The sequence below is a fragment of the Rhincodon typus genome, chromosome 21 (genome assembly GCF_021869965.1).
Source record: "Rhincodon typus isolate 14 chromosome 21, sRhiTyp1.1, whole genome shotgun sequence".
NCBI lineage: Eukaryota > Metazoa > Chordata > Chondrichthyes > Orectolobiformes > Rhincodontidae > Rhincodon > Rhincodon typus.
This window is the reverse complement of record NC_063352.1, coordinates 32,535,382-32,548,118: the sequence shown is the minus strand read 5'-3', so window position 1 is coordinate 32,548,118 and position 12,737 is coordinate 32,535,382.

Sequence of the window (12,737 nt, the reverse complement as noted above, 5' to 3'; positions counted from 1 at the left end):
TGATGTGTGAGTTGGTGGACCCCAAAATGGTTCCTCTGTAACAAGAATTGGTTGCTGAAGAACTCTGGCTCAGGGGTGATAACCTGGAGTCTGAGCTTTGAACACTGCGACACATCAGAGATGGGAAGAGTCACCAGGACACTGTGATCAGATTAACTACTTTGAATTCAGTCAGGGGTCAGGGACATGAAGGTGTGAATATGAGCAAGGCTGATTAAGGGATCGAGAGGTAGTCCTGAAGGAACCTTGAGCTTGTTTAACAGGTTTGAGACTTTTGCTCCCTGTGTGGACGAGAATGGAACTGTATGGAGATTCAGCAAACTGATCACAGCACTGTGGTACAGGGAACCATTCAAGAGGAGGGAGAAAAGAAATGTATTTGTAATTAGGAATAGTATTGTCAAGGGAGTAGACTCTGTTCTTGGCGGCCAGGATCAATAGTCCTGAAGGCTACATTGCATGCCTTGTGTCCGGGTTCAAGATATCTCATCTGGGCTGCAGAGCAACTTGGAAAGGGAGGGGAAAGATCTAGATGTTGTGGTCCATGTAGGTACCAACGATATAGGTAGAAAGGGGTTCTGCTGAGAGAATATGAACAACTAGGGGTGAAATTAAAAAGCAGAACAAAAAAGGTAATAACTCTGGATGACTACCTGAACCATGAGATAATTGGCACAGGGTCAACAATATGAAGAAATCTCAAAGTGTGGCTCAAAGACTGGTTTGGGAGAAACAGGTTTGAACTCATGGGACATTGGCATCAGTGATGGGGAAGGAGGGAGCTGTTCCGATGCGACAAGCTCCATACAAATCCTGCTGGGACCAGAGTCCTGGAGAACAGCATAACTAGGGCTGTCAGTTGCAGGGAATACTATGGAAAAGGTCAAAGTGGAGGGAGGGCTCAGGAGAGGTTATAAAAGTTTCCAGAACAAGTGATACGTTAGAGAGTATGGCAAGGCTCAGGAATCTAACTTCAGGCACAGCAGATAAAGAGTCTCCTATGAGAAGGAGGGGTGATCAAATTTGGACTGAAGGTGTTGTACTTAAAAGCGCAAAGTACACGAAACAAGATAAATTAGCTTGTAGCACAGATTGAAATAGGCAGGTACAACGTTCTGTGTTTCACAGAGACATGGCTGCAAGGGGATTAAGGCTGGGAACGAAATATTCAAGGATATACGTCCTTTCAAAAGGACAGGCAGATGGATGGGTGGGGTTGCCTTGTTAGTGTGAAATGAAGTTAAATTGATAGCAAGAGGCGATATACGGTCAGAAGGCATAGAATCCGTGTGGGTGGAGAAGAGGAACTGCAAAGGATACAAGATTCTGATGGGACTTGTGTACAGGCCTCCTAGCAGTAGTCAGGATGTGGGCAAGAAAATAAATCAGGAGATAGAAAAGGCTTGTAAGAAAGGCACTCTTACAATAATCATGGAGGGTTTCAATATGCTGGTGGACTGGGAAAATCGGGATGGTAGCAGATCCTACGAAAAAGAATTTGTAAAAAACCTATGAATTTTTTTGGTGCAGCTTGTGGTAGAGTCCTCCAAGGAACAGGCAATTTAGTGATGTGTAATGAGACTTGATTAGGGAGCAGTGACAATAATATGATAGAATTCACCCTATGGTTTTGAGAGGGAGAAGCTTGAACCAGCTGTGATGGAATTACAATTGAATAAAATGTAACTACTGTACCAAGACACAAGGGAGGAGCTGGCTACAGTTGGTTGGAAAGGGTGCCTAGCAAGGTAGAGCAGCAATGGCAGGAGTTTCTGGGGGTAATTCGGGATGCACAACAGAAATTCATCCCTACGAAGCAACATACCAAAGGGAGGATGAGGCAACCAAGGCTGACAAGGATAGTGTACAAGCAAAAGAACGTGGTGAACATTAGTGAAAAGCAAAAGGATTGGGAAGTCTTTAAAAACCAGAGAAGAACTATAGAAGCAATAGGAAGGAAATGGGAGGGTAAGCCAGCTAACAATATAAAAAAAAAGCAAGTGTTTTAGATAGATGTATAAAAAGGTAACAGAGCGGCAAGAGTGGACATTGTTCTACCATTAGTATTTCTCCAGTTTCTTTTTCCAGCAGTCCAAAGAAATGGCTAAGAACCCGAATAAGTACTCTGCATCAGTCTTCATAGTGCAAAACACCAGTAACATACCAGAACTTCATGAGTCAGGGGGCAGAGGTGACTGTAGTGCCATCACTAAGGAGAAGCTTGATCACGATCATTGGTAAGATTTTACAGTCCTTTATTAAGGATGACTGCGTCAAGTACTTGGAAGCACATGGTAAAGTAGGGCCGAGTCACAAGGTTTTGTCAAGGGGGAGGTCATGCCCAGCAAATCTGCTAGAATTCTATGAGGAGGTAACGAGTCAGTGAATGTAATCTATTTGGATTTGACAAATTAGTGCTAAATAAGATAGATGGTCATGATCTTCGGGGCAAGGATAGAGGATTGGCTGACTGGCAGAAGGCAAAGAGTAGGGATAAAGGGGTCTTTTTCAGGGTGGCAGCCAGTAACTAGGAGAGTTCCACAGGGGTCAGTGTTGGGACCACAATTATCCATGTTATACATTAACGATTTGGATGAAGGAAGTGAGGGCATTGTTGCTAAATTTAAAGAATGACACAGACAAAGCTGGAGGGACAGGTAGTTTTAAGGAAGTGGGAGCCTGCAAAAGGACTTGGACATGCGAGGAGAGTGGACAAAGAAATGGCAGATGGAGTACAATATGTACAAGAGTGAGGTTGTGCACTTTGGTAGGAAGAATGGATCCATATACTAATTTCTAAGTGGAGAAAGGCTTCGGAAATCTGAAATATAATTGAACTCACACATCCGAGTTCAGGATTTTGTTCAGGTTAAAGCAGGATGCAGGAACAATTGGCAGTTAGGGAGGCAAATGCAATGTTAGCGTTCATTTTGAAAGGGCTAAAATAAAAGGGAAGGGATATACTGCTGTGCATATGAAGCTCTGGTCAGACTGCATTCGGAATACTGTCAGCAGTATTGGGCCCCACATCGAAGGAAGGACGTGCTAGCCTTGGAAGGGGTCCAGAGGAGGTTTATAAAAATGATCCTGTTGATGAAGAGTTCGTCATATGAGGAACAGTTGAGGATTCTGGGTCTCTACTCAGTGAAATTTAGAAGGATGAGGGGGATCTCGTTGAGACTTAGAGAATACTACAAGGCCTTGATACAGTGGACTTGGAAAAGATGTTTCCAGTACTGGGAAAGACTAGGACCCAAGGGCACAGCCTCAGAGTTAAGAGACAACCCTTTAGAACTGAGATGACGAGGAATTTCTTCAGCTTGAGGGTGGTGAATCTGCAGAACTCATTGCCACAGAAATCTGTGGAGGCCAAGTCACTGAGTGGTTTTAAGACAGAGATAGGTTCTTGTTCAGTAAGTGGATCGAAGTTTATGGGTAGATGGCAGGAGAATGGGGTTGGGAAATATATCAGCAATGATCGAATGATGGAGCTGACTCGATGGAACAAATAGCCTAATTCTCCTCTTATATCTTAAGGTCTATGGTCTTATTTCTCACACCTCAGCTTAGTGGAGCTTGATTTCCAGTGCACTGTTCCCATCAGCATAATAAGAATGGTATGTGGGATTTTATGTTTTATAAATACTCCTAAGCTATCTGCATGGATAGGGCCTTCAAATGGATTGATAATTCCTATTCAGTACTGTGAGACCATAGATGTTACACAGGAGGACAATTTGATGCTTATCATAGAAAAGTGACCACCAAAATAACTTTAAAACAGAATGTTCATTGGTCTCATGTGCTTAAATATATAGATACCCCTATCAAAAAATGTTCTATTTCTTCCAATTTGTTTGCTCAGTTCAGCTAAATTCTTCATGGATGAAAGAATTAACACATATTTAATCAGGCAGGGTAGTTCTGCTGAATTAAATAAGTGCCTTCTCATGATCACCTGCTTATTCAAAAAATTATTAAATACTTGGCTGTAGCTAGGAATATCCAAAGAAATTGCAGCAATCCTGCTGATTAACGGCATACTTAGCAGATTCAATTGCTTTGGGACTGGAATCCAATCATGATAGGCAGTTTGTTGCAGAATTAATTTGGAGAATATAGGACTCGATGGCTGTGAAAAAAAACAATCATAATTATTCCCAATCACTCATCACTCCCAATTCCCTCAACAACTTGAACATGTAAAAATAAATGCTGAACGTACATCCTTCAGAACAAAATAGTGAATGCTAAATTGTTGAAGGTTGTTATGACCAATTTCACCAAGCCCACAGAAGTAATGTAATTCAAATTGATGATGGTCATCCATGTACAATACTGAAGACCACTGACTAACTTAGAAACAGGACAGTAATACGTGATGCAATTGTAGCAATATCATTGAGGACACTTGGTAGCATAGTGAATGTAAGTAGAAATAATTACAATAGAAAATTCCATGTTTAAAAACAGGACCAAATGGTGCTCTAATTTATTCAAAACTGCTACAGTTAAAAAAAAAACCAAACATCTTATGTTCTAGTATTAAACATGTTCTCTCCTGCACAGCCTTCCATCTTCCATAAACTAACAATCTTTCAATACTCTGCTGTCTGTACCCTAACTCAAACCAAGTCCCATTAACCCTTCACCCCTGTGCTCACTAATGTATATCAATTACCCGTTAAGCAATTCCTTGATTTAAAACTCTCATTTTGTTTTCAATCCTCTTCACACCTACCCTTCTTTGTACCCTTGTCCACATAAAGCAAGACAAATCCAACCCAGCCAATTACCATCCTGTCAGTCTACTCTCGAACATCAGCAAAGTGATGGATTAGCCAACAGCATGCTATTAAGGCACACTTGCCTGACAATACAGTTCTCAATGTGTTCAGTTGGGTTCCATCAGAACCCAGCTCCTGTTCTCATTTCAGCTTTAGTCCAAACAAGGACTAAGATGAATTTCAGAGATGAACTGAAAATAACATCTCTTAACATCAAGGGCAGCATTTGACTTAGTATGGCATCAAGGTATCCTGGCACAACTGGAGTCAATGGCTAGGTGGGGGGGATCTCTTCTCTAGTTGTAACCATATCTAACACGAATGAAGATAGCTGTGGGGGTTGGTAGAAGGCAAGCATTTCAGTCCCATAACATCACCATAGGAGTTCCTCAGAGTAATGCCCAAGACCCAGCCATTTTCAGCTGAATCACCAATGACCTTCCCTCCATCATTAGGTCAGAAGTGGGATGATTGTAGATTGTTGCATTTACAACTCCTCACAGATTCCCCAATAATATGTGTGCTATTATGATCACTGACTCCCCCATACTAACATTCCGTGTGTTATCATTGAGCAGAAACTGAACAGAACCAACCACGTAAATACCGAGCATAAAAGAGCAAGTTAAGGGTAGCAATTCTGCAGCACTAACTCACTTTCTATATTCAATGGCCTTCCACTATCTACAAGGCACGAGTCAGGAGTGTAATGGAATAAAAACTGAAAGAACTGTGGATGCTGTAAATCAGGAACAAAAACAAAGTTGCTGGAAAAGCTCAGCAGGTCTGGCAGCACCTGTGAAGGAAAAAACAGAGTTAACGTTTTGGGTCTGATGATCCGAAACGTTAACTCTGTTTTTCCCTTCACAGATGCTGCCAGACCTGCTGAGCTTTTCCAGCAACTTTGTGTGTGTAATGGAATAAACTCCATTTGACTGGATGGGTGCAGCTCCAACAGAACTCAAGTAACTCAACAACATTCAAGTCAAAGCAACACACTTGACTGGCACCCCAACCACCATCTTCAAAATTCATTCTGTTTATTATAGATGCAGAGTGGTAAGAGTGTACCATCTACAAGATACACTGAAGCAATTTGCCCATTTCCTCTGACAGCACCTTACAAACCCATGACCCCTATCACCTCTAAGATCGAGGACCCCAGATAAAGTGGAACACCGCCATCTGAAAATTCCTCTCCTAGGCACACACCATGCTGACTTAGAACTATACTCACTAGCATAGGGCAAAATCCTGGAATGCCCTTCCTAACACCATTGTGTATGTCCCAACACTTCAAGGACTGCAGCAGTTCAAAAAGGCAACTCACCTCCATACTGAGAGTGTTACTAATGAACCATATAGCAGTCTACAGTGAACCTTTCAAATCACTTAGAATTCTTCTCGTATGGAATACATTTTCCTCAGTAACCACTTTTTTTCTAATGTCTCAAATGTGCAGTATTAAGTAGCACGTTAGAAATGTATATTTCATAGTACTGTAACTGTAAGAATGAATTTTATACATTTGCTTATCGTTGTTAATGTTTTTACTCATGGGCCTAGAGTTCTCAAAGCATGGATTTGACATTTTTACTCAGAACTGTCTTGTTGAATGCTGGATCAGTAGCTTGAATAGGCAGACACTGCACAATTTCCAGTATGTGGTTTGTCAGTTCAACTCTAAACTCTTCAAAAACAAATATTTTTAAAAATGTAGAGTTTATATTAAGGCTGAGATAGACAGATTTTCAAATCAATAAGGGTAGTAAGGAAAAAAAAATACGCAGGAAAGTGAAGTTGAGGATTATCAAACCAGTCATGATCTGATAGCAGAACAAATTTGACATGCTGAATGCTCCTACATTTTATGATCTTAAGGTCTTAAGCCTGATAAAAGGAATTAAACTGTACAGATCACCCAACACCATCCAAGCCCCTAGAATCAACAATGGCACATACTGGCCTGTTGATCCTGCAAGGTCCTCCCTACTCAGATCTGAGGCTTGTACCAAAATTTGGAGAACTGTCCCCATAAATAACCTGACATAATACTACAGATTATGTCTCAGACACCACCATGAAAATCCTTGAGGTTGTGGCACAGTGGTATATCATGGGAGAAGAGTTGCCTTGGTAGTCTCGATATGATTCCGGACTCCATGAAGTCTCATGGCATCAGGTCAGACCTGGGCAAATTAACCTCCTTCTGATTACAACTACTACCTGCCCTCAGTGGATCATTCAGTTCTTCCTCATTTTAAACAGTATTTGGAGGAAGCATTGATTATGGAAAGCACACAGAATGTACTCCGGTTGGGGCACTTCAATGTTCATCACCAAAAGCGGCACGGTTGTACTACTACTGACAGCTCGCCGAGTCTGAAAGGACAGTCACCAGACTGGGGCTGAAGCAGGTTGTGAGAGAACCAACAAGTGAAAAATGTACTTGACCTCATCCTCACCAGTTTATCTATGCCAGATGCATTGACCACGAAAGTAATTTTTGGAGTGAATATGTTAAAGTCCTTGTGGAGATGAAGTTGCATATTGAAGATATCCTCTGGTGTCATGTAATACTATTACTGTGCTGAATGGGAAAAATTTTAAAAAGATCTAGCAACTCAAGCGTAGGCATCCATTAGGTATTCAACCAGATTAGGCAACATCATGTTTGGGAATACCCCACTCTACCACTACCTTTAAGCCAGTGTGTCAACCCTGGTTCAGTGAAGAATGCAGGCAGACATGATAAGAGCAACATCGAAAAATGAGGCATAAACCTAGTGAAACGACAGCACGGGACTACTGGCTTGCCAAACAGCATAAGCAGCAAGTAAAAGATAGAGCTAAGTGATTCCACAACCAACAGATTAGATTTAAGTCTGCAGTCCTGCCACAAGTGATCATGAACGGTGTTGGACAATTAAGTAACTCACTGAAGGAAAAGGCTTCACAAATATCACCACCCTCAATATTGGGGAAGCCTAGCACTTTTTTTTTCATTCGTTTGTGGTATGTGGGCATCACTGGCTGGCCAACATTTATTTCTCATCCCTAGTTGCCCATGAGAAGGTGGTGGTGAGCTGCCTTCTTGAACTGCTGCAGCCCACCTGCTGTGGGTTGACCCACAATGCCATTAGGGAGAGAATTCCAGGATTTTGACCCAGTGACAGTGAAGGAACGACAATATATTTCCAAGTCAGGATGGTGAGTGGCTTGGAGGGAAACTTGAAGGTGGTGGTGTTCCCATGTTTCTGCTGCCCTTGTCCTTCTAGATGGAAGTGGTCTTGGGTTTGGAAGGTGCTGTCTGAGGAACTTTAATAAGTTTCTGCCGTACATCTCGTAGATTGTACACATTGCTGCTAATGAGCATGGAAGGAGTGGGTGCTGATGATGTAGTGTCAGTTAAGTGGGCTGCTTTGCCCTGGATGGTGTCAAGCTTCTTGAGTGTTGTTGAGGCTGCACTCATCCAGGTAAGTATTTTTTGGGGAGCATTCCACCATTCTCCTGACTTGTGCTTTGTAGATGGTGGACAGACTTTGAGGAATCAGGAGGTGAGTTATTTGCTGCAGTATTCCTAGCCTCCGTCCTGCTCTTTGTAGCTACTGTGTTTACGTGGTGAATCTAGTTGAGTTTCTAATTAATGATAAACCCCAGGATGTCGACAGTGGAGAATTCAGTGATAGAAATGCAGTTGAATGCCGAGCGGTGGTGGTTAGATTGCCTCTTATTCGTGATGGTCATAGCCTGGTATTTGGTTGGTATGAATGTTACTTGTAAATGATTTGGATGTAGGAATGGAAGGGTGGATTAGTAAGTTCGTGGATGGTACGAAGGTGGGTTGAGTTGTGGATACTGCAGAGGGCTGTTCTAGGTTACAAAGGAACATTGATAGGATGCAGAGCTGGCTGAGATGTGGCAGATGGAGTTTAACCTTGAAAAGTGTGAGGTGATTCATTTTGGAAGGACAAACTTGAAACCAGAATACAGGGTTAATGGAAAGATTCTTGGCAGTGTGGAGGAGCAGAGGGATCTTGGGGCTCATGTCCACAATTCCCTGAAAGCTGCCACCCAGGTGGATAGAGTTGTTATCCTGGGACAAGCTAAACAGAGACAGGCACAGGAATTCCGAGAAGCCTAGCACTCCACGAAGCATGCTATTAATAAACACATAGAACTCGATCCCATATACACTCCACTACGAAGGAAAACCAGAAGTGAGGCAATCCAACTCAACAGACTCCAGAGTCTAAAAACCAGGCGGGAAAACACACCGACACTTCATCAGAGGCTGCACTGAGGATGTTATCCAGCATGGTAACGAAACGTCTGCGAAACAACAAACCAGCTCGGCAAGCCAACTAACCTCAATACCATCGGTCTATTCTGATGTTGTCAGCAGTGCTATCTAGTAGCATTTATTTAAAAATAACCAGCTCACTATACTCCATTTGGGTTAGACCTAACAGGGACAAAAAAGCCAAACTCCAGACAGGAAGTAAGCGTGACTGCCCTTGACCTCAAGGCAGCATTTGACAGAATATGGCATTAAGGAGCCATAATAAAGCTGGAGTCAACAGGAGTTGGTGAAATTTCTCCACTGGTTAGAGTCATACCTAATACATTGGAAAATGATATCATTTGCTCAAGGACTATCATCTCAGCCACAGATCATCAAAGCCGGAGTTCCTCAGGTTCAAGCCAATACCATCCTGACTTCAAACTACATCACCATTCTTTCACTGATTCTAGATCAAAATTTTGGAACTTCCTCTCAAACAACATTGTGGGCATCCCTATTCCACCTCGACTGCAGAGCTACAGGCAGCAAGTTCACAACTGGGTTCTCCAGAACAACTAGAGATGAGCAATAAATACTGGCCTAACCAGCAATGTCCATATCCCATGGATGAATTTTAAAAATGAAACCATTTGACCTGTTGTATCCATGCTCGTTCTCTGCAAGTGTAATTCTGCTCCTTTCACTCCCCTTCTTTCTTTCTCATAGCCCTGCAAATATTTTCACTTCAAGCGGTTACCCAGTTTCTTCTTGAAAGCCATGATTAAATCTGCCTCCACTACATTCTCAGGCAGTACATTTCAGATCATAATCACTTGCTACAAAATCTTTCTTCCTGATGTTGTCATTCCTCCTTCAGTCATTTACTTCAAAATAATATCTTCTAGTTCTTGATCCCTCTGCCAACAGGCAGTTTCTGTTATCCATTCTGTCTTGACCCCTCATTAACTTTGAGCACCCAGAAATACATTAAGACCTGAACAACTTCCAGGCTTGGGCTGACAAGTGGTGAGTGACATTCACTCCACACAAATGCCAGGCAATGTCAATCTCCATTAAGAGACAATCTAACAATCATCCACTGACATCCCATTGTTAACATCTTGAGGGTTACCATTGACCGGAACTGAACTGGACCAGCCAATATAAATATAGTGGCTATAAGAGCAGGTCAAGGCTAGGAATGCTGCAGTGAGTGACTCATCTCTTGACTCTCTAAAGCCTATCCACCATCTACATGGAGTGTAATGGAATATTCCCACTGGCCTGGATGGGTGCAACTTCAACACTACTCAAGAAACTTGACACCCTCCGGCAAAAAACAGCACTGATTAGCACCACATCCACAAAAATCTGTTGTCTCCACCACTGATACTCATTACCTTGTAGATCGTGTATACTATCTTAAAGATACACTGCAGAAATTTTTAGACAGCACCTTCCAAGCCCATGACTACTATCACCTAGAAGGAAAAGGGCAGCAGATACATAGGAACACCAAGATTTGCAAGCTCCCTTCCAAGTCACTAACCATCATGACTTGAAATTATATCACTGTTCCATCAGTGTCGCTGAGTCAACATCCCAGAACTCCCTCCCTAATAAAGGGACAGCATCATTATTAAATAAGTTTACATAAAATTAATATTTAAAAGAGAATTATTGCAAGTCGTCTAATTTTGATTGAAACTGATGTTAAAAATGATTCCAGCACATTAAAATAATCAATGAGACTCATCAGTGTCCTTGGCTCCAAATCCTAGAACTCCCTCTTTGATAGCATTCTGGATGTACCTTACCACCATGGAGTGGAATGGTTCAAGAAGGCAGCTCACCATCATCACCTTCTCAAAGGCGATTCTTGTTGGGTAATAAATACTGGCCTAGCTAGCAGCACCCTCATCGTGTGATGAATAGTTTTTAAAAATCATGGGTGCATATCTTCATCGATTCATCAATACCTTAGATAAAGTTCTTATAGGAAACGGCTCATATGAGTTCAAGAACAGCTTTGTCCCACATCAAAAGATTTGTAAACTTTCCCTCAAAGCATCCAACTTTAATACTGAGACAAGGAATGATTCTCACAGTACGTAAAACTCTACTTTTGTTAAGATTTCTCGAGAACAGATTTCAGTCAGATAATCATCCTGCCTGGTTCAACAATCTCTGTAACTTTAAAGAGTATGTTTTCCTAAGACAGTACTAAGAAAGACATCCAAAGGACAGCATTCAACTACAGAAAAGTTTCATGATTGTGGGATCTACTGAAAAGGATTTTGACTTCCTTGAAGTAGTATATGTCCCTTGGTCAACACATCTCTGCACTGTTTCCCCAATTCATTTCTGCTGAAATTTCACTTGTCATTTGTCTGTCCATTCCACTGCCTTTTCCCACTTGAAGTCATCATTGTCCTCCGCACTGTTTGCAAAACGTCCAGGTTTTGTGAGAGGTGAGGAAGGTAATGGGGAGAGAATGGCCTAGTGGTATTATCACTGGACTATTAATCCAGAGACCCAGATAGTGTTCTGGGGACCCGGGTTCGAATCCCGCCATGGCAGATGATAGAATTTGAATTCAAGAAAATATCTGGAATTAAGAACCTAATGATGACCATGAATCCATTGTTGATTGTTGGAAAAACCCATCTGGTTCACTAATGTCCTTTAGGGAAGGAAACTGCCATCCTTACCTGGTCTGGCCTACAGGTGACTCCAGACCCACAGCAATGTGGTTGACTCTCAACTGCCCTCTGGGCAATTAGGGATGGGCAATAAATGCTGCCTGGCCAGTGACGCCCTCATCCCGTGAATGAATAAAGAAAAAAAAAAATTTCAAGTCTTGTGTAACCTGCAAGTTTTGAAAATAGCCTTTTGTACAAAATATTAGTGAATAATGTATATCGAGAAAATCAGTGATCCTAGTATCAACTGATGGGAAACCCCAATGTATACCTTCCTCTAGTCTGCAAACAAGCATTCATCACTATTCTGTTTCCTGCCACACAGCCAACTTTATATCCTTGCTGCCTCTGTATCTTTGGTTTTATGGACTCAATTTTGTTGGCAGTTCTGTTATGTCTCACTTAATGCTTTGGGAAAATCCATATATACCACATAAACCCTCACCATAACCTTATAAAAAAGACTCAAAATTAGTTAAACAAATTTGTCTTTATAAAATCCATATAGGTGGTTCCTTAATTAATCCACATTTGCCAAAGTGACTGTTAATTTTGGCTCCAGATTAATGTTTCTAAGATAATTTTTTTTGTCATCAAGCATACACATGTTAGGAATCAGATGGGATTTTATGTTATTAATGTTAGAGCAATTCTATATTGCACTTGTTTCAAGTCTAATTTTTTTTTCTAGCATTGAATAAATGTGTGTTTCTTTTACAAAGCCACACTTTGTGCCTGTGGTTAATTAGGATAAATTGCCCATTAATTACCAAGGATGTAGGAATAATATTTTTCCCAAGTTAAAGAATGAAATCATTTTGTATCAATTTCCTATAACATGCATTAATAAATTTCCAATCATTAAAATGTACTGAACAGATTAATGTGGTAGCACAAATATGTTCTAAGAACTTGAAGTAAAATAACAATAGTCTATATTTATCCCTTAATAATAACTGTATA